This window comes from Kryptolebias marmoratus, linkage group LG9 (genome assembly GCF_001649575.2).
Source record: "Kryptolebias marmoratus isolate JLee-2015 linkage group LG9, ASM164957v2, whole genome shotgun sequence".
Classification (NCBI taxonomy): domain Eukaryota; kingdom Metazoa; phylum Chordata; class Actinopteri; order Cyprinodontiformes; family Rivulidae; genus Kryptolebias; species Kryptolebias marmoratus.
In genome coordinates this window covers 28,739,413-28,761,480 of record NC_051438.1, presented here as the reverse complement: position 1 = coordinate 28,761,480, position 22,068 = coordinate 28,739,413, and the positions used below count along the sequence as shown (strand labels likewise).

At 36.8% G+C, this 22,068-nt stretch overlaps 1 protein-coding gene across 2 annotated transcripts in view; it reads left to right on the top strand.

Annotated features, from left to right (window-relative positions):
- htr4 (5-hydroxytryptamine receptor 4) overlaps positions 1-22,068 on the top strand; it is a 141,198-nt gene that overhangs the window by 23,633 nt on the left and 95,497 nt on the right. The gene's annotated exons all lie outside the window — the stretch shown is intronic.

Genomic DNA, 22,068 nt, shown 5'->3' with positions numbered 1-22,068 from the left:
TCCATTCAGAAATCACACGGAGGTGGCCAGAAGGCGTCTTAGTCCCGGCGTGAGGTGTTTAGAGATAGAGCTTTGTGATGTATTTAAGTCCGTTTTTAAACAGATTGAACAGGGATACATCCATATCTTCCTCCTCCGAGAGGACAAGCTCCCTACAGACAGCTGTCATCTCCTCCTTCCTCGCTGCTCTCTCTGACAGTGACACTAACGGGGAGTGTCAGCCGTCATCCTGCTCAACGCAGAGCAAATAAAAGTCAAGGAATTTATGGGCCTTAAGCATAAAAATAGAGTTATATTACCTTCAGTCTGCAAAAGCATTTTTATATGGAAAGTGTGGTTATCTTTTGTTTTATCTTTTCATTTTTTCTCATATCAATAGTGAATGTGTCCTTAATGTACCAACTACCACTTGTGTTTGTTTCCCTACAGAAACACCCAAAGTGACTGAATATCAAACGTTAAACTAGTAGAAGTTTTGCACAGGTAGCATGTGTTTGACATCCGTCTCACTCCTTCTTTCTCTTTTCTTCTGAGTTTAGCAGCAGATTCTCTTTTCCTTAAACCTAAACCTCTTCTCCGATATTCTGCGCCTGTCCAGGTCTGCCGTGTTTGTTCACTTACACAAACCGTGAGCAGCCTAATGTAGGTCAGTTGACTCAAGTTTCCACACAGTTTTTGGCAGATCCAGCTTTGTTTACGTTGACTGTGTACCTGCATTTCAGAAGTGCATATCAACATATCTGTAAAGCTACTGGAGTAACTGCACCATTACTATAGTTCAGAGTAACCTGTATTATGTTTAATTTATACTGTCTAATGAATACCTTCAACATGTCGACAAGCGCTTTAATTCCATTGCTATATGTTAGTATTTTACAATTACTGAAAATTATTCAATCTAGTACAGAACATTAGATTTTTATTACTGTAAACAATTTGCTGCCAAGCCAGTTTTATTAACTTTTTTTCCTTTTTTTTCAAATGTAGTGCTGATGTGATACCATTAGCATTTAAGTTGCAGAACTCTTGTCTCAGCAGACATGAAAAAATTAATTTATTAAAATTTTCAGGAAGATTTTTTAGTGACAGCCCCTCTCTTGTCCTCTTTTCAACAACAGGTTTTACTTCATAATTTCTTTTATGTTCTCATCTCTGTAAAACTGGTTCCTTTTGACTGAAGGAGACATCGGGTGTTCTGTGAGTTTCTTTTTGGGGAAAAAGAAATAAGTGACTCGTCAAACCTCTTTTTACTGAGCGAGCACAAAGCCAGATGAAGAACGCCTGGTTCAAAAAAAAGAAAATGGGAGATAATAACTGTCATTGTACCCATTAACTGTAATTAGACTTTGAGGGTTTTTTTGTTTGTTTTGTTTTGTTTTTTGAGGCAGCTAACAGAAAAAAATCTGAGCTTTTTTAAGCTTCGTGACGATCTCTTGTTTCAGTTCAGCATTCTTTTTTCTTCAGCAGCAGGTTCAAAAGATTGGTATTATTTCACATCATTAGGTAATTTAAATTTCTAAGTATGTGGCGTCATTTAGTAAACACTATTGTGTTGTGATGCTTTTACAGAACAGATGTTCTTTTATCAGTTTTCTCCTGCTTCTGTCTGCAAGATTTACTGGCCCTGTAGAAATGAGGCGTCACTTGTATTGGAAAATTATGCTGAACATCAACGTACAATTAGTGTCTTTCTGTTCAAATGAAAGGTTATATATATATATATATATGTGTGTGTGTGTGTGTGTGTGTTTCTTGTGATTTTCAAGCAGTTGAACACTGTTAAATTAAGGGAATTTTGCTGAAAAAACAAAAATCAAGGCTTTCTGTTTAACGAGGAACTTTTATACTTCCATCCTTTATTATGTCTGCCTGTTTAAAGTTTTGTCTTGTGTTTCATTGTGTGTTTCAGCCATAGTCTCATTGTAAAATGAAAATGATCTTAAAATATTCTTAGCATGCTCTGAGACCTGGTCTGTAAGCCAGAAAAGCTCAACTCTATCTGGACGTAGTAAGTTTTTTACCTCTAATGAAGTCGTTTTTATCCCTGGATATCCCTGGATTTCTGCAGATGATTAACTGAACAGTAGATGTCAAAATGGGCAGGAATAGTTAACAAAATAGTTAAACATCTGAAATGTAGAAGAGAATAAACTACAATAATGAATGCTATATGCATAGTTTGTGGAAATTTTTGCAGACTTGTTTAAAACTTTAATTTTATGATTTTGAAACTGATAGTATAGCTTTTATTGTAAGATTTTATGTAATTTTATGTAATTTTTATTTCAAACTTAATTCTGTTTGCTGTCTTTATTTGTGGTTATGGTCATACTCACTGTAAATCTTTACTATAGAACCACTTCTTTCTGTTTTTTTACCTTTTTTGAGCAGAGCTGTGAGTATTACAAACTGAGTGAGAACAGAACATCCATCATGAGTGCCTTTTATAGATTATTTATACGGGCATTCATTTAAATTTAATGAAACATTCTCACACATCAGTGTTGATATTTTTTTAGATACTTCTGCCGTTTCTCTGTCCAATTCCACGAGTTAGAAAACAGTTTCCTTTTTTATTGTTATATTATTAAGGAGAGCATTTGTTTTGAGTGTTCATAATTTTTCCATTTTCCTGTGGCATCACTTCTTCTTTGGTCAATATTGGACTTTAACTTTCCACCTTCTTGCAAAACAGAATGCTAACTGCAGTAAATTCACACCCTGTGTGAACTTGTCTGGGTTTTGTCGTAATTCCTTAAAACAAAAACTGCGGACAACTCACAAATAGTGATTTAAATACACAAACATGGGTCGAGGGTGTCTGTAACGACAACATAAGTTACATCTCATCATAACAAAAGCCCGGGTTCTGCTGAACAAAACGGCACGAAAGCATCTGTGGGTGATATTTACTTTTCCAGGGATGGATGGGGTTTCAGTTATGCAAACTTTGCTCCACTCTGAGGAACGAATACTCACGCTGGTTTGGGTTAAATTTCAGTGGGTTAAGCAGAAGTCTCCAGTTTAGAAACAGTAAAAGCGAAAACAGAAACTGAAGCTTGTATCTAAGAGTATTCTGCAGGATGCAGGGCGTAGTGTTTTGTCTTATTTCAGGTTTGCATCACAGCGCGAGCGTTTGAATCGAAGGCCGGTGAGCGGTGTCTCATTACTGACCGGCTGGAATGAGTCAGCCTGCTCTTGTGAAGAGTTAATGTAATGCATCCCATTTTTAGCAGAAGCTTCTCTCCGTCAGCTGCTCTATTTTGAAATCTGTTTATCCCTTTGAGCTACCAAAACAATTCTAAACATACTTTCTAAGCAGAGGCTCGCATGGAGAGAGGATCACAACAACAAAGAAAGGAAAAAAATCCTTTTAATCTTTAATCTTAGTCCGTATTGCAAAATGTTTGTCAAATGAAATGCAAAAAAAATGTTTATTTATTACAGTTTAATAAGAAAAGAAAAATTCCTAAAGACTGGTGCATATTTTGAAAAAGGAAATAAATCTGCACAACCTACAGTGAAATGCAGAACATTAACTCAAAGCTCTCAGAGTGCAAACCTCCACCAAGGCCACAGCGTCATTAAATACGGTCCAATCCGGACCACCAGCAAAACCCCAACATCACCCGAAAGTTTTTAATTAATCCTGCTATCAGACAAACAAACAAACCAACACCACCAAAAACACAACCTCCTTGGAAGAATTAACAAACACTAGTTGTGTTTATAAGTTTGGGATGCTTTTACCACATTTTCACAGACATCCCAGCTTCTCTAGCTTATAGTTGTCTTTATTTTCTTTATTCTTATTTATTTTTGACAGGTCCGAGGAACACATTTTGCTTTATTGTGTCTCAGACCTGATGGATAACAAATAAATCAGATTCTGACACTAAGAGAAGCAGTGACAGTGGTCTCCTGTGTGTTCGGGTTTCACTCTTCATCACCTCGTAAAGCTCTAAACATGTTGACAAGTTTCAAATCTTCTGAATACTTTTCCTGCACACATAAAATAATAAATATCATTGTTCAAATATATCATTAGATATTAATGTTCTTAACGAAGTGTTTTAATATAACTGAAGATAGAGTTTATTTAGAAAACTGTTTTTAATGTGTGATTGTATTATTTTGAAAAGATGCTGCATTTATCTGTCCTGGTGCCTTTGAGAAGCTTCAGTTTTCTATCAGTTGATGATCAATTTATCACATTACCTTTTTGTAAAAGTGTTTTCTTTTTATTGTCATGTTTCATTCTTATGAAACCTTTCCTGGCATGGGTGGGGAAACTCTCACAGCCTTTTTATCTTTTTATTGTTCCAGGTTTCCATATCTCAGCACAATGAAGGATCTAATCTATCAGATAGCGAGACACAGCCTTTGTAGATGGTTTATGGCACCGTCCCTGACAAACGATGGGGGATCAGATGTCATGCTAGATGCCACTGTGACAGGAAATGCTTGCTTAAGACTCAAAGGATTATGGCACTGCAATAAAAAATTGCAAACACACACAAAGATTCACAGAAAAAGCACTAAAATGTAGACAAGTCAGCAAAGGGGAGCACAAATGGGGTTTAATATGATTGTGCACACAAACACACACACAGAGCATAACAAATGACTTGTTTTTTTTTATGCTGATGAGTGTGTGTGCATACATAATCCTTTCCACACAAATACACACTGAAGACAAATTAACACAAACATTTGAATTCCATCTAATCTGAGTCACTGATGCTTGTTTAAAGCTTTTACTAGAAACATGCAGTGAAAGCACTGTTAGATAATGGTGTGTTTCAGCTACAAAAATAGGTGCAAGAACTGAACCTCTGGGAGTTTTCTGATGGGAGTGACAACAGGAAGTAGACAGCAGACACTTCAAATGCTGTAAATAATTTAGAGGTCAAAAATTTAGAGGTTTTATGAATAATTTGGACTCTTCTCGGTTTTCTGAGTCGTGTTTTTGGGATGGTTGAGCTTGAGCTGCTTGTGGAGGCTGGTACCCTCAGGGAGCGTTATGCCTGGAGAAGGTGTGCTAGTTTTCAAATAATTGCTCATTAAGAATGATTCTGTTGTGGCATCATTGTTGTTCATTTCTGTTGCACCAGATATACAGACCTCCTATTTTGGGGTATTATAAAACTAATTGATTACGAAGAATAAAGGTGGATTACAGTGGTTTTTTGTGTCTATAGCCATCAGGACTCATTTAAGACAGATTATCTGCCAATACCAACTCTCAGGTAAACTTTCCTGGAGCACACAATTACAAACTACACATATGTAAAAAAAAAATAATAAAAAAGCTTTTTAAAATCCATTCCATGTCCCTCCCAATTCTGCTAAAGCATGGTAAGGAGGATAAACAAACTTCAGTAGACATATATTCCCTAATCTTACAGTAACTGAATTCTCAGTGGAAATCCAACAGACCTATGGCTGAAATAATCTCTGAACTTTTTGAGAATATATCACAGCATTTCAATTCTGACTTGTGTTTTCTTTGAGGACCTGCTTCTTCTAAAAAAATTCCTTGTTTATGTTGGTAAGTTTTCCCCACACTATGATGCAACTAACACCATGTTTAACTGTAGGAGCTGAACTTTAGTTGTGAGCTTCCTTGTTTGATATTAGCATTTTCTTCTGGTACCTGTTTGTTTTTTTGTGTGTTATAACCTTTTCATGGATTTAGGAATCCCACCTTCCTCTCCTGGGCTACCAGAATATTGATGGCTGCCTTGTTTGGTGTTCAGACAGATTGTGTTTCATCAGACCAGCAGATTTTCTTTACTCATTTCAGATTCTTTCCAGAGTGAGCTGAACAATGCTTTTCAGGCAGATTCCTTATGGTTCCAAATTTCGTCCAATTAGTTTTCCAATTACTGAGGTCACAGGGGTCCTGGGAACGCTCTCATCTTTTGAAATAAGTTTATACTCTTTCCCATTGTCCTATTGTTTTTTTATTTCTGGACTTACATTATAATCTGGAGGCTAAACTCTGCCGGTCTGGTTTTACATTTGTGTTGAAATAAAATCTATACTTATCCTAAATAGGTATTTAGCAACAAAGGGCCTTGAAATTGAGTCTGTGTGTTTAATATTGTAGTGTTAAATTTGAGGTTATCAACAGAAATAAATATTAATATTTAAATCTCTTACATCCATCAGCCTTGCTGGAAAGAAAAAAAAATGGACAATTATCTAAATTTTAGAACAAATATTTCTCAAAGTGTAACCCAATGTGAAGTTAGGATTCAGAATGTTTTATTTTTTCCTTATTTTTTTGTTTCTGTCTTTGGTTATTTTTTATTATTAGTTTTTTTTTTTAAGGATTTTTTTAAAGCATAATGAGAGGCTGGGTCTGTAAAGCAGTAATGGGTTAGAAGGCCATTATACAAGAGAACAGTTCCATTGTTTGATATGTAACAATGATTAAACTGTTCCAGATTAAACACATTTGAATTTAATTGACACAGAAAGGTTTAATCTTAGAGGATTAAAAAAAGCTATTTAAAGACAGTATTATTCTGTCTGTTTCAGCCACAGTGATCCTCGTCTCTGAATGACGAGTAAATTCTTTTGATTTGCACTAAAGTACACAGCAGGTCTTTCTGCTGCATTTCCTGTCAGTTTCTTAACTCTGACTGACATATTCAGGTAAACTTTGGATTGTCACTAATGAGCTGCAGCGGTATGCAGGCATGACTGACCTACATGCATTGATGCTGTGGTTAATGGGACTGAGGACACATGCTGGCTTTGGTTGAGTCAGCCCCGCTGGGCTCTTGTGTCTCTGGGTTCACTTTGTGTTTACAGGCCTTAATGTCACTTTTTAATGGCCAACTCTAGTTTGGACTTTATTGGACTTTTAGTTTACAATTTCTCTTTTTTTTCTTTCTTTTTTTTGGCAACAGAGCTGCTCTGGAAAGAGAATTCATCCTTTTTGTTAGGAATTTCCTTTTGAGGAAAGGGATATTCTGCTGCCTTGCATGCCAAAGTTTTAAACACAGATCTCATGCAATCAGTTATCTAGTTTGCAATAAGAATGGCTCTCAGCTGCTACCAACACCAAATTAAAGCTGAATGGTTGTAGAGTTGACTGAGCTAAAGCCATATCTGTGTTTGCTGAGGTCAGTTAGTCGTGGCGATCATTTGGAATTGGGTTGATTCCAGAAGCTAATCAATTGTAGATATACACATAATAATTACTTTCTGAGAGTTTTACCAAAAAATGTAGGAATCCTTCAGGTTGTGTGAAACAAAAAGTAATCCTCCCCATCTCTGTTCGGATGCTGCAAGCAGCTAATGCGTTGCACATGGTGGCCAATGATAACCAATGTGTCAGGAACGGTGGAGACGGAGGCGAACCCAGAGCGCAGACTCATGATAAAAAGAAACTAATTTATTAAACTAAAGAATGAACAAAACAAAAGCTGACATGGCAGCAAAACAAAAAGATAAACTGAGCAAAGCACGGAGTAGCAGAACCAGGACGTAACGGCAAAAACAACAAGCAAACAAACGACAAACATTAGACAAACCTTAGACAATGTACCAGCGAGGTATGGAGAGAAATGACCGGGTTTTAAAGTGAAGAGGATAATTGTGGTAAGTGGATTCAGGTGTATGGGAGCAATTATGGGCAGGTGGAGATGGGCATGACCAGGAAACAGCAAAAGGGTGACTGGGGAGGAGTGAATACAAAAGCACAAACATGAGGAAGACAGAACCCAAATGAACCAAGAAGAAAACAAAAACCAGAAAACTAAAAATAAGAAACAAAATCCAAAATACAACCCAGAGAACTAAAATAAAATCAAAACAAAACCCAGCAAAAGCCAAATCACCACACAATGATCTTTATGATAAGTGAGGAAAAAAATCATGGTGCTGTATCAGGAATTTGGAGCATACAACATGCATTTTTGGTCCTATCACAAAAGGGGCTTAGAAGCACAAATAAGAAACTTTTAATAATTAGTTTGACGCGGAGGCATTAATAAACCAACAACCATCGTTTGTTTTTGTCTTGGACAGGTTGAATTCTTATATTAGAAATAACTTAGTAGAACAGACTGGTTAGTGTTAGTCAGTCATTACTGTAGTTTGTAGTTATTAGAATTGTACACATATTTATGACTGGTGCTAAACTTTCTTTTTGGCTCTCACCTGGTTGTAATTTGCTTCTCATCTCACATTTATTTTATTTGTCTTCAGCTCTCTTGCTGGATTTAGTTCCTGTTTTTTAGTTGGTATAAGCCAATTATTTATCATTAAAATCCTCTGCCTTCTTGTTTTATGTATTTTTTGCTACAGCAGTGAGTTTGTCCTTCAGATTATTAAATGGTTTTTATATCTGCATCCTTTTGCCCGTGAGCTTGTGTTTGCATTCATCAGTCATGTGGTTGTGTTTTTAAAGAAATTTACGATAAACAGTTATCTACCTGCAGCACCTCTTGCAGGTCACCCAGCATGGATTTGTTTAAATGTTCTTGCTTACTTTGAGAAAAAAGGATCTGTGTGTTTACAGGGAGACCAAAGAGGTAATGACTTCTCAACTTGTTACATAATTACATCTTTCAGGAGGGATCTCCTACATCATCAGCATATTTTCTAACTTTTGTCCTCTATCTGCACTTTCCTTTATCTTTCCATTTCTTTGTGGCACCTAATAAACTTCATACCAGATTTGCCTGTCTGAAACAGCTAAATCTTCTCATCATTTATATTATTGCTGCATTACAGATGTAGTTTTTTTTAGTTAGTGTGTGTGAGGTGGGGGAGGGGGTGAGATGTTCTACGGCACTCAGTAGGTTTTACAATTAGTGAATGTACCCTAGTGACATAGTTTATATGGTTGTGAGTCACTCTCTCCTCATGTGCACTTTGGACATTGCAGCAGGTTTTTATTGCTTCTGCTGTTTAAGATTTCACTCCGTCATCCTGCAGCAGCGGGCTCAGAAAGTTCCTGTGGACGCACACAGTAAGGATCAATAGACAGACAGGAGAGTCAGTTTGTATTAAAGGTCAATTTCCGATGACTACTCAGAGTACATGTGCCAACAGGTAATAACGTCTGTTATTGAGTGTTCTGACATTTAGTACAAGCTAATATCTGAGCAAAATACCAGCTGACGTAAACTTCAGCTCTCTGTTATTTCAGGATCCCAGCAAGTGAGTACTTTCATCAACAAGGTGCTGCTTCAAGAAAGCACATAACTTTATGTCAATTTATAGAATATGACCTCAGACATGTGATTCAGGTTTCTTTTGAACTATAACCCCATTTTGGAAAAAAAGTTGGGATGTTGTCAAAAATCGACATAATGCATTGATTTTCAAATCTTGTGAACCAATATACAATATATTTACAGTGGAGAATAGTAAACTTATCAAATGTTTCAACTAAGAAATTCTACAGTTTCCAGGAAAAAAAAAGTAATTTTAAACAATGGCAGCAACACATCTCAAAAAGTTGGGCAAGGGACAACAAAAGGTTGTAAAAGTGAGTGGCATTAAAAAAAAAAAAAAAGCTGGGAAGCATTTTGCAACTAATTATGTTAATAGGAGACAGGTCAGTAAAAGGGCTGGATAAAGAAAAAATACATTTTATAGAGACAGAATCTCTCAGGAGTAAAGATGGGTAGAGGGTCACTAGTTTGCAAAAAAATTGTGTCAAAAGTTTGTGGAACATTTTCAGAAAAATGTTTTTTAACGGAAAATTGTGGATGATATTTTGAAAATTGACACTGAATCTCCCATCTACAGCTCATAATATCATCAATCTGTAGAAACCTCTGAGGTCAAAGGTCAAGGCTGTTTCTGGTTCTGTTCTGCTCAGGAACACTGTCTGTAAACACAGTTCACCGTGCTGCTTAAAGCTCTATCAGGCAAAGAAGAAGCCAGATGTGGACAGATGTGTCTCCTCTGGACCAAAGAGGAGAACTGTTCTGAGGTCAGCCTGCCTCTCTGATGGTATGGGGGTGCATTAGTGCCTCTGGCATGGGTAGCTTACACATCTGGAAACAAAAATATGCTTCTGTTCTTGCATCTTTTTCAGGGAAGGATGCATCCATTACAGCAGCATGGCTTCGTAGCAGAAGAGTCCAGTTGTTGAACTGGAGATTTTGTATTTGTCGCTACCATCAAATAGAAGTTACCTATTTTGTTTTCTTAAAAATTATACTTTCTTTCGTCTGTTTGTTTAAACATCTGATATTTTTACTGTAATATGCTGTGAGAGGGCCACAGAAGCACAGCAGTCTGTGACTTTAATCCCGAGGCTGCGGGTTTGATCCCAGGTTGCATCACAAGGCGTAAAAAAAAAAAAAAAAAATCTCATGACATTTGCAAATTATTGCATTCAGTTTTTATTTAAATTTTGCACAATGTCATAAGTCTTTTGGAATTCGGGTTATAAATGGTTCAGTTTCTTTAAACAAACCCGGATGTCTAAAACTGATCTGATTGATCTGAGATGTTGATTCTTTGTAAAAGTTAATCTATATTACATTTTGTCACCTCCTTTGCAAACTGTTCAGGGTTTATTCCCTGTCAGAGGTCTTTACCTGAGGCTACACTGACATTTGCCAGAATCAATGTACATGAAATACCATTCAGTGTTAGAAATCAATAACATGAAAGACTCAAATAACTTCTGGTAAGATCCAATGAGCTTCCTTCAACCCATCTGCTGCTTTGCCTCTATCTTCTTTTTTTCATATAGTTGTTCTTCATCTGTGTTTCTGTGGTTCCATTTGTCTGTCTTCTATTTCATTATTTCTCTTGCTTACACACTTCCATATTTAGCGCTCGCTGGCTTAAAGAGGCACATAAATGATTCAAGAGATCATTTCCATTCTGCGATCGATACCTTGATGAGTATAGAACAGCAATATACAAACGGAAATTGCATCGAAGCCTTTGTGGATTTCATCAGTGGAGAGTAAATAGGCTATCTCAGCAGCACCGCGTTCTTGCATGTCTACTCAGGGACCACAGGATGCTCATTATTATCTGTTTAGCAAATTGAGTGTACCACTTACTGCTGAGTCCTGCATATGAAGAAGCTTTGCATGAAGGACTCACAAGAATGAATAGAAGTTTTCTTGAGCTAACACAAAAACGGGAGAAGCTTCCATCTACTTATTGAAAGAGAAGAGCCCCAAGACTACCATAAAACTCAAATTAGCATTTAAATTAAATTGGGACATTCATCAAGAGGTGCGGAAGTGTGTGTCCTCTGTTAATGTGGGCAGAAGATCAGCGTTATGCCTGCCAAAATGGCCGTATATGTTAGTTGTGTGCTGTCCATGTCTTTTTATGAGGGTTCCCACTCTGTCACTGTGAAGAATCACCTAAACTGGAAATCCACATAGTTGACAGCTGAATTGCTCCTCCTTAGTCAGACAGATTTAATTACAGCTGTCAAATCAAACAAACAAAGTGGTGCATGTCCCTTCACTTGGAGGGAAACTCTGTCCAGATGTCCGATGGGTAATTACAGCTTCTCCTTGGAAACCTGCAGCAGGGAAAGTGATAGGTGATGAAGATTTGCTCTGTGAAGCCCACTGTGCATTGGAGCTGGCAGATAATTGAGCTTGTTTAAAAACAGGAAAAAAGAGAAGGGGTTGAGGTTGGATGGCATCCTGTGTGAAAATAAAAAGTAAAAAACAGCTGGCAGGGAGAGAAGTGACTTTTATAATCTGCTTTGTAAAACAATCACACAGAAAAACTTTAGAATTTTTCCTATAAATTACATCCATGTTCTCAAACTCTGTAGACTTTACTTTTTTTAGGAATGCATGTTTACACCACAGTCTTTTAGTTATATTCTTTATATTATAAATACCAGTTTATGTGATTTACATATTTTATTTCCCTAAATATAAATGTGAGGATATAAACAATGTTTTCCTCCAAAAACAAATGCAGGATAAAAAATGAACTCAAGGAATTTATAAATGTGTTTCCAGATGTGGTATTTGGAAACACATTTGAAGAAAATTTGCCAAAATGTTGGTAAGTGTGCAGAACGTCTTTGTGTGCACCTTCAATGGTTCCCTTTCTTAATGCTAGTTCTGGTTATAGTTAAGTTTTAGTTCACTTTATCAGCCCTGAAATATCTTCTTAAATCAAGCTGCATTAATATCTCCTTTTAGGAAACTTTAGTTTAAACTTATTTTGATTTTAGATCCAAAACTTTTCCTCAATTCATTCTGGCGTTGGATTATTGCCAAATACTGTTATGTGACAGATGTGTGATTGTAAGAGAGGTAAAGCATACGGCTAATTGCTCCATGGAGACATTTATCAACTGTTAAATTTATTAAGGTATCAAAATTTATTAAGTTAATATTCAGATTAACCCTCTTGAGGCTCTCATTACTGAAGAGAGTAGGAGAAGCCTTTGTTACGTCGGGTCCATTTGACCCGAAGGCCGCGGGAGGCTTAAAAAGACAAATACAGTCTTCTCCCTCATTGATTCTCTGGATTGATTTGTGTTTCTCTGCAGAGACTCTGATTTCTGCTTGTTTTCTCCTTATTCCTGTGTTTGAAAGGTGAGAGAGACACCTTCAGGCTGCAGCCCGGTGCCAACGTGAGAAGATATGACCATGACTGCATGTGGATCTGTGGACTGTAATATTACTACAAATGCTTTGGGCTTTCCTTCTCCCTGTCAACTCTCAACACTCGACATTTGAGCTCTGTTGTCAGAGTGGGGATCGTGCACAAACATCCAAACGATTCAGTACCTTCCTACAGTTTTGCATAAAAGTGCACAAGCAGATGTGTTTGGGCTTTTGAACCAATTTGTTCTGCAACCAGCAGCAGTGCCATTTTTTTTTTACTTGACACCAATCCAACTTTGTAATGCAGACCTTGGATGTTTAAAAGATGCATTTGAAAATATTTACCTTTAAAAAAAAAAATGCTTAAAGATTCTGATACCTGTCAGCCCATTTACACTATAATGATGCAAACTAAAACACATTTTAGCTGCTGTTATTTTGGTAAATTGTTCCTCACTCAAGGTTTTCACAGCAATGTGAATTATTGTTAAAATAGCAGTCAAGTTAAAAAAAAATACGTCAGAATAATATTAGTTATAAGCAACAAACGTTCTAATTTCTCATTTATTTTTCAGTTTTCACACAAGTTACACTTTTTGTGTAGTTTCAGAGTATGTGTTTACTCATTCTTACTTTATGGTGTTGATGGTTCTCGGTGCAGAACAATTAAAGATGCATGAGCATGCTAGGGAAAATTAGAAATGAACCATTTCCATAAATGTCATTTGACTCATCTCATTAATGCAGTATGACGCCCGCTGCGCATGAAAGTACCGGAGCTGTTCCGTGTCTTCGTCATGCAGCTTGACTTTCAGGTATTAGAGAATACAGAACCTCCTCCTGATGTGAGGAAATTTAAAATGATGTGGCTGGGTCAGTCGTTTACGACACGAAACAGATTCAAAATGGCATGAAAGGAAAGATGCTTCTGGATATCAGATATTATCAAATAAATAACTTTTGCTTTGGGTTTAATTTGGATAAAAAGCCAATCCATCCATCCATCCATCCAGTGCTTCATATTCTGGAGTGCAAAGAAAGAAGATTATTATATAACAATTGTCTCAAAATTTAACTGACAAAAAATGTAAATAAGGCAAAACGGTAAGACTGTTAAAACTAGAAACACCTAGCTTTAAAATAAAACCCATATGCTTGTGTTCAAAAGTAATAAGCAGATGTTTGTTTTACCTTTTTTGTTTTATGTTAAACTAGAAAGTCACAAACATTATTTCCATATTTGGACCCAAATCCAACAAACAATGATGCTGAACATTTACTCTTACCCAACACGAGGCTAACACTCTGGAAACTGAACAGCAGCTCTGAGTCGTTTTTGGTCTCCAGATTATGAAAGGATTTTTATTTTTTCTTTCCGTCTGAGAGCTTCTGCTTGTAAATTGCTGGCTGAATCACAGGTCAAAGTGATTCTGATTCTAATGTGATTGGACCATAAGTGTCTCTGGGCAGACATTCGATCACTTTATCTCTTTACATTTCCATTACTTCCAGGATATTCATGAACAGTTGAAAAGAATTTTGTCTTTCGCCTTCCTTTTACTTCTTTTTTTTTCTTTTTTTTACTTCTTTTTGCTGTAATATTATAAAGTAGTAAACATTTGCCTGCTGCTGCATTAATTTAGATCTGCAGCCAGCTTCTGTTTACAGAAAAGGACCTTACTTAAAAATTTTGGTTCTTCCTTTATTGCTTGTCTGAGGCCTCTGTGTTGATGTCTGTATGTTTCATGTGCACAGGAGTGTAGTTTTGATAATTACCCCAATCTTCACTGGAAACCTTTGGCTGAACCCGTTCCAAAGTGAAGTTTAACAAACAGAGATGAACTTTCCACCCCACAGTGCTCCCGTCAGTCAGTCTGAGGTTGTCAGGCAGTTTCTCTGACTTTATTTGGACTCACCTTTGGTTTCTTTCTTGTTGTTCCTTTTTTTTTGCAGCAAATTTGTCACCATCTGTCATTTATTATCTACATTATTTAGTTTTTTCTTTTGCTGATGTGTGCTAATTGTGCTTTGCATAAAACTCTGTTCTAACTAGGTTGAATATTTGGGTTTTTTTGTTGTTGTTTTTAGTTTGTTTCTTTTTTCTAGCAGGTTTTCTGGCATTTATTACATCTGAATATTAGAATCCTTCATGGACAGACTGTTGCCAGATCCACTTTTTTGTTCTTAATAAGGAAAATAATTACTGAAATCATTTGGGTTTGTTGGCAGTTTAATATGTAAAATGAAACATAAAAAATGGCCTTGCAAAATGTCAATGAATTCAGAAGTTTTGTATCCAGATGCGGTGGATCCAAACTGTGAAACGAATAAATGTTGTTGACATAAAAATAAATGATTTGACAGATTGAATGCAGTTCTTTTCAGTAAGTAAAATACAATTTTCTAACGTTCAGAATCCTGAACCAAATTGAAACAGAATTATTTTTTTATTTTACAACACATAGGTAGCATTTCATGAACTATTGCACTGCGGTGTTTAACCTTTGTCATAAATGACTTTATTATGATTTATTTTTAATTTTATTTACTATATTATAGTAACTTGATCAAGTAAAGGTTAGTGTTTTTAAGCTTGAACCCAAAGCAATCGTTTGGCTGTCACTGGGATCCTTTTCTCCAGCAGGAAGGGCAGAATGGTGATAACATTATTCCCAGGATGGGAATATCACATCCGCTCAGGAGCAACATGCCATGACTCCAGTCAGACTCAAACTGAGAGGCAGCTGGGGGCTGAACATTTAATATTTGATGTGACTCAGTCTGCAGGCAGGAAAATTCTGTCAGCTCGTTTTTTTTTTTATGGCTTCAGGGAAACCCGAGTGCTCAGTAAACCAACTTCTACTCCTGACAAGTAAACACAGTATTCAGCAGGTTCTCATATGATCAGAATTTACATCTGGGGACAGGCAGAAGGTTTAACTGGCTCAAGACAAAATGCTTTCTTTCATTATGCAATTTTGATTTAGTCCACAATTAATTACTCTGCCATAAATACACGCCTTGCATTTTTAGTAGCAATACATTAAACAGCCCAGTATGTTACAGGGACAGGCCTGTATTGTGATGTGACTTGTTACCCTGTACTTACAGAGTACGTAACAAGAACTGGAATGTACCAGGTAACTCACATTTATGTACTTTGTAAGTAAAGGGTAACAAGTAACTTTATAATACAACCTGGTCAAGTACACTTGGTGCATACCAGGTAAGTACTTTGCAGGAACATGTCTGTTAAGTACCAGGCACATACCCAGTACATACCAAGAACGTACCTTGTGTGCAGCAGAAAAGTACAACAAAAGTACAAAGTACCTGGTGCATACTTTCCTACCACATTTTTTTCTGTCTGCTTGTGATGTTCTGCCAAAGCCTCTTGATCTTCAGACTGGTCAGCTCTAACTTGTTGCAGTGGATTCTGCTGTTTTCAATATGTAGCCATTATTTTTTTCTCCTTTCTTTAACAGTGCAGACAGTGGGAAACCTGACAATCCTATAATCAGCTTCCTTGACCCAAAAAATTGCCGCTGAATAGAAAAGAACATCATGTTTTTTACTCTCGCTTTAACATCCTTTCTGTTTCTCCATTTTCACGATTGTCCATCACGGTTTTTAACTTTGCTCTTTCAATTTCTCAAACATCACTGTTTTTCTGGAATTCTACTTTCCTCCACTCAGTGTGACTGAATGAGAGCTGACAGACCTCAGTAAAGCCTCTCTGCAGCCTTACCCATTAGCTTTGTCATGCGTTCAGCTCGCCTCACCTCCTTTACTGGGTCAGCAGGACTGGGGCAACCTGAAGACATTGCAGAGGAGAGTTCAAACTGGTGGAAAATCAGTCTTATGATATAATCTTTTAATTAGCAAGCTGTATAGCATTAATAAATGTTTGGTTTCACTAGCGCCATTACATGCATTGTGTGTAATTGGGTTTATGGTGGGAAAATATCCTTTAGTATGTTTTCATGATGCCTCTCGCACTGTGACTGCTGAAGATGGGCACCAGCTACCCTGCAAAACACTAACCAAAGTGAGTGGATGTGTTTCTACATGGATTCCTGTGCATTCATGCTCTTGCTGAGTGTATATAAATAAATATAATAGCATAATCTAGTTTTTCTTTTGAGGCATGGGTGAGTCTTTGCCTGAAGCAAAGCAGTTCATGTATCTGAGAGACTTATTCAAATGGAGCCAGTGACCAATGAATTGGGTCCTCATTTGCAGTAATGAGAATGCTGTTGTAGAGAAAGAACTGAGATGAAAGGCGATACTTCTGAATTTCTGCTCCAATCCTCCCTTTTGTCATCAGGCATGGATTATGATGGAAAGACCTAGATCCTGGATACAAGGGGCTGGAATTGGCTTTCTCTGTAGGGTGTCCAGGTCAGCCTTAGACATAATGTGATCATCCAGGGGGATCTTGGAGTAGAGCTGCTGGTCCTCTTCATCGAAAAGAGTCAGCTGAGGTGGTTCGGGTGGATGATTAGGAAGCCTCCTGGATGCATTTCACTGACGGGTTTCTAGAGGAGACCCTGGGGCAGACCTAGGACTTGCTGAAGGGATTATATATTCTCTTTGACCTGGGGATCCCCCAGGAAGAGCTGCAGAGCGTCATCGAGAAGAAAAATGTCTGGGTTCACAACTGGACCTGCAGCCTCCATGACCTGACCACAGATAAAGAGAAGAAATTGGATGAATGTTGTTATATTTGTTTTTTTGTGGAGGTGTTTTTCAAATGAAATAATGAGATTTTTCGACACACTGTAGACATATTTTTGACTAAAAGCATTTTTTTAAACAGAAATAATAGCCCAAACGAGATCTTCTCTCTCTTTTTTAAGCTTGTACACCTATAAAAACTGACTTTGCTTAAAGCCTGAAGGTGTTGAAGTCTGCCATGTCACAGTAAACAGAAAAACAAAAAAAATCTTCTAAATGTTCTTTTAAATAACATGATTTGTGCTGCCTATTTGTACTATAGATGATAGTAAAGTAAAACCCAATGTCTCAATAATTTAGAAGCAAAGTAATGCATTTACTACAATTATAAAGTCTTTTCATTTAGTGTTTGAGAAGTTTTAATGGTGCAGTCATTTTATTTCTGTTTTTACTTGAAGTTTTCTGTCCCACCTTCATCCAATGAAACTGGTGTTCTCTGAGGTCCCTATAATAAATAGCTGTGATTTTATGACCACCCACATATTATAAGGCACGTCATCATTTTGCAGCCAAATCAGGTCTGACCTGTCAGAGAATAAACACAGAACATCCTGGGGCATCTGCAGGTGTCTGGCACAGGGACCTAAGCAATACATCTTTTGGCCTTGTGGGTTTTGAAAGCTGTCTGTGAATAATGCCTGCCACCTTTAGATGCTGCTAGAAACACCAGAATTATATCCAAGAGTAGTTTTTTTCTCTTTCTGTTCTTTTATTTCCTATAATCACCTGTTTGACAAATTATTGATATACATAAAGACCTTGTCTGTGCTGTAATGCTGACAGTAATAATAAATAGGATGTGTATTTGTCTGTGTTGTGTTGGCACACTCCTCCTCTTATATCGATCATGAGTCTGCACATCTGTCTCTGTGCTTGTATTTTATTTCTGTGTGAATTCTGCTTTGATTCTAAATTTGCCAAGAGCAGCTGCCAAGTAATTTAACCTACTTCCAAATAAATAAATGGCCCCCATTAAAGAATAGATTGTGTTAAGTTTGCCTTTTGCCAAGCTAAAAGCTGTCCAAATTCCTCCAAGGAGATACTGAGATCCAGTGGATACCAAGTAGGGCAAACACATATGTCTGTGTGAAACTTTGCCAGTAGATAGATTGATATCTTACTAGATGTGCTGAATTAACTTACTACATATAAGCTATGTTATAAAGCTGCAACCTGCAGACATTTTAAGATGTAAGTGAAACATCTTCACAATGGGTTTTAGATTTCTTTTTTCCATCAGAAGTCTTAGATATGTCAAACATTAGGCTTTCTACACAAATCTTATGCTGTATATAATGCTATCTTGGATGTCCAGGTATTAAGGACAGGAATTTCATTTTCTCAGACTTAAGATAGATTTAGCCTGTGATGCCAAAGATTTAAAATGCCCTTACTCTTATTTGGTTTCTAAGCTGGGGCCCTTCTCATCCAAATATGTAGATATCAGAGCTTAACTTTCTCAAATCAAAGTAAGATTAAAGGTTGTATATGTGAGTGCAGACTTTTCTGTTCTCATAGAAACTGCCTTCGAACTCTGGTACTTTACTGTTCCAAGTCATTCCATATCAACACATACAAGCTAACGCTTATATCTGCTTGGTTTGATACATCTAATGGATTACGTTTGTAAGATTTGTGTGGAGATAAATTATATAAGGTGAGGGCAGTCGACACAGTCATGTGATGCCACGCTGAGAAACTTGAAACTTCTGGGATATTGTTCTCCAGAGGTTTTTGCAGTTGACCTTCAACCACAAAAGTCACCCGACATCTGGGTATGTGGTTTTTAAAGTAGCAATTAAAACATGGCTTCAGTATGAGAATGAGTGCACTGATCATTTTTAAACAACTTTCTAGAAATGTAAACAAAAAAAGTGACATTCTTGGTAAACATGTTGCATTTGTTGCCAAACTGGGGTCAGCATGCTGTGAAATGTGAATTAGGGGTCTTGAGATTTATTTCCAACAATAAAATTAGACTAGATTACACTTAGCTAGAATCCATCTTTTTCAATTAAAAAGCATAAAAAAACATTTTCTTGAACTAATTTAGTAAAAAAAACACTAAAAATACAGAGCAGGTGATTTCTTTAAAATAAAAGTTTTACTTAATTTTAACATAAAGGTAACACAAAGGTAAATTTAAAAAAAACCTCTAAATTTCACTGCCTTTTATTTGTAATGCAATTTAAACAGAAATACAGTAGTTCTCATCTTTTGAATCCTATCTTTAAGTTAATTGGTTAGCACATCACTTTGAATTTTAATAAGCAACACGTTGTTTTATTTATCAACAATTTGTGGTTGGACGTTGTGCTGTAAATTGTCATTTCATGTTTGAAAACTATTTTTTCTACAAATATTGGGCCGCACTGAGAGCACTGGTGGCAGCTCTGTGTGTCTGCTTGTTTTTAGCTGCTAATGAGGAGACGTGTGTGTGTGTGTGTGTGTGTCAGCCTGCCTGTCTGCAGCAATGTTGTTTTTTGAAGTTGTGTAAAAACTAGATGAGGCAAAGACTCCATGTTGTTGTTGGTGTTGATACTACTTCAACATTATTCAGTTAAATATGGGAACTTTTAGGTTGGATTTGATTACAACACTTATTGATGCATATAGATGTATTCATGATCACACTTCAAATAAAATCCTGAGCATATAAATTAAATAGAAATAAAACAAATAAACAAAAGATGTCAAAGTACTGAGTACAGTGACATGGGATATGGTGACAACGGATGTCCATGCATCACATGGTAGAGCTGTCTCACCTGCTTTCTTCAGGGTTTCCACCACTTTGGTTGTTGGTCTTGTTGTAGAGTGCAGGAATGCCTGTGTTAGTAAATCTTTGACATTGTATGATCATGTTTTATCGCGGCTCCATCTCTCAGGCAGTATCTCACTGGGCTGCATCTGTTAGAGAGTAGTTGGCAACCCCCCAAAAAAAATAATCAACAATAAACAACAATAAAAAGATTGAAAAATAACGTCCTATTTTTGTGTTCACGGCTTGGTATATTATATTCTAAGCCATGGATATTTTGTTGCCTGCATCATAGCATACTGCAAACGTTTTGAGACATTCTGGAGACTTATTTCAAATGCTGTTTTCCAACTAGTCGCCAACAGTTGCAGTCCGATGGCTGCGACGACCGGAAGTTTTTCTCTGTCTCCAGGTTGCATAATGTGCCTCTTTTCACTGGGATTTTTCCCTTTAACTTCTCAGAAGCGAAAAGTACTTCCAAACAATGGCTTTTAGTTCAAAAAGTGTCGTTGTGCCTTGAATCTCTGTTGTGTGCACGGCATAAAGGGTATGGGAGCTGCACTTTCAAACTCAGATTTCTGCTTTTTGCATGACAGCATCAGACATTTTTCCTATTAAGTAATGTATATTTTTTTTACCTTTTTTGATCAATTTAGTTGTTCATGCCTGCATTGCAGTGCATTAAAAAATAGATTATTAACCTCCCTCTTTGTTAAAAGCACACACTGATATAGCATAATTTGTGTGTTCCTCTCATTGTCCAAAATCAAGTGTTCAGGTTTATTTCTCCATCTAAACGCAATGTTGTTGTGATCGTGAACATGCATGGTTGTATGTTTGTTTCTGCGTTGACCCTTTGATGAACTTCTGACCTGAACGCAGTCCGTCCCCCTCTCGCTCTATGACTGGGAAAAGCTCCAGCCTCCTTTGTGATGCTGAACGGGACAAAATGGGTTTAGAAAACAGATGAATGAACAATGACCAGCAACCAAAGCAAAAACATGGTGTCTTTTTGTGGCAAATGAGGAAACTCTTTGTGTGAGAAAAAGTTATGGAATAACATAAAAGAGAGTCTGTAATGACCCTCTACATATAGAGCTGAGGATTAAAACAGACTGGGGACTCGCTCATTAATGTGAGCGAGTCCATTGTTTTACCACAGAGCAGCCATCTTCTCTAAAGGCAAACAAGGGCAGTGATGGGTGCTCACCAGTAAACAATATTATTTGGATTTTCATAAAGTAAGAAATATTAAAAAAACAATAAGAATTGCCTTTTTTTATTATTAGAGGCTGGGCTGGTGCTGGAGCCAAGTCAACATTATTTTTTGTTCAGTTTGTGATACATAAATCCAGCATCAACACTTTAAAATCCAGAATTTTTGTTGAAACTCTGATGTATTTTTCCCTAAAACAAAAGTGTCTCTTTGCCTGTACGTGCCATTTTGTTTTTCACACAAATTATTTCCTCATTATCACCTGTTTGTTAAAACGGTTTGCTTTTATCACAACACAGGTTGCTCATTTTAAACTGCATCATCAGAAAACAACACTTAAATGAACCGTGACCATTAATTAAACATAACTAATTGGTTTCCATTACTAGTACTAGCAGGGACCGCTGGTACAATTGGGCTAGCAGGGCTAAACCCTCGCTAACATTTACAAAAAAACTGAAAAAGATAATAAAATAATCATTGATGATGATGATTGTTTCACATTTTAGTGAAATCTAGAACAGCATCAGCTCATTTCCTTACAGCCCAAACAGTAGAACTAGTACGGTTCTAGTATTTAGTTTGGGTACATCACCAATTATAGACTTTTTTCCCTTTTTAAAAGACAAAACATTTAGGAGCAGATGAAACTAAAATATATATTTTTATGACACATTTGTATAGCTGTATCTCTTCCTTAGTTATTTATGTTAAACGTTAGATAACACCTGTTCCATCTACTACCTGTGGCATTAGGAAACAGGCATTTTATTATC